Source organism: Ranitomeya variabilis, chromosome 4 (genome assembly GCF_051348905.1).
Source record: "Ranitomeya variabilis isolate aRanVar5 chromosome 4, aRanVar5.hap1, whole genome shotgun sequence".
NCBI classification, from domain to species: domain Eukaryota; kingdom Metazoa; phylum Chordata; class Amphibia; order Anura; family Dendrobatidae; genus Ranitomeya; species Ranitomeya variabilis.
In genome coordinates this window covers 604,960,357-604,961,765 of record NC_135235.1, presented here as the reverse complement: position 1 = coordinate 604,961,765, position 1,409 = coordinate 604,960,357, and the positions used below count along the sequence as shown (strand labels likewise).

The 1,409-nt window shown below is 39.5% G+C and overlaps 1 pseudogene; it reads left to right on the top strand.

Annotated features, from left to right (window-relative positions):
• The first annotated feature begins 809 nt into the window (after positions 1-809).
• On the top strand, positions 810-986 carry LOC143770692 (U2 spliceosomal RNA; annotated as a pseudogene).
• Positions 987-1,409: the final 423 nt, after the last annotated feature.

The following is a 1,409-nucleotide window of genomic DNA, read 5'->3' as shown; positions in this document are numbered from 1 at the left end:
TCTGCAGGACTGTGTCACCACGACGGTTGCGACGTGTGTCAATGCGTCGCAAATGTTAGTCAATGCAGAAAAAACGCATCCTGCAAGCACTTTTGCAGGATGCGTTTTTTCGGCAAAACGACACATTGCGACGTATTGCAGTTAACGCCAGTGTGAAAGTAGCCTTAGAGATGCCAAGAAAAAGAGAGATCTTATAAGATCTGCAGTGTGTCCAAGAGCTGGGTGTGGTGCGAATGAAACAGTGAGACATCTTATGTGGGATTGTAATTTTGCGTATGATGTATGGAAAGGAGTGGGTGGACTCTGTAAAGGAATTGCAGAAGTGAAGTTTATGAATTGGAGAGTTGCAATGCTTGGGTTTGGTGCTAGTCGTCAAGTTTTGGAAAGGATGATGTGGTTTATCATAGTATGTGTGCAGGAGGGTTTGTGAGATGCTAGAAATTTGTAGGTGTTCAAATGGAAAAATATATCTGTTAATGACTGAATTAGGTTGGTGTTGGGAAGGCTATACTGTATGTAATTTACTTATGGGATACCAAAGGTGGTGGTGTTGGAAGTATAGATTCAGAAGGGGTGTGGAAATACCTTAAGTGGCATGACTTGGTAAAATTCCAGTGAAGAATACTTTTTGGGTTTATTTTGGTAGAGCCTTGTGATGGAGTTTTATTTTTGGTCCTTTTGTATGAAATGTATTCTTCATGTTTTTTTTCTGATATAGTCATGAGTAAAATAACCACAATGATGTTTTAATGAGTGACAGTTTATATTACGACTACGTCTTGTCTACTGTTTGCACCAATATAAACCTGAGTGCTTTAAAAAAAAAAAAAAAATCTGTTTTTATCAGTTTAATATCTGATACGTCCCCTATTTGGGGACCATATATTAAATGGATTTTTAGAACAGGGAGATGGAAAAAGAGCTTGCTCTGTCCACTCCATGCATTGACCCGTTATTGCAGTATCTCCGGGAACAGTGCACTCCTTCTCTGATCCGGTTTTCAAAATTAGCGCAAGTTGTGTTTTAACCCTTTACATGAATTCTTTTCAGGGTCAAAGAAGCACATTATTTCTGAAGCAAAATGCATTTTGCTCAATTTATCTTGACCATTTGCAACATTTTGAGTGCGCCTGGCTTTCACCTATGTATGTCAAGCATTGTATTGCATTAAAAATGTAATAATCAATCAATCTGTCTTTACTGGTTGCAACAGGTGTGTTAAGATGTAGGCCTGTATTAGGCCTTTGTTACAGTGTTGCAAATTTACCATCTACAAAATTAGGCCCTGTGCTATCAGTACATGAAAATGAAGGTATATCGCCCTCCAGGCTCCTCCCGCCTGTTTCTAGACCACTTTGCCACCTGGCTTACTCACTTTCTATCCTGTGACATCCCCACCCTCATCATGG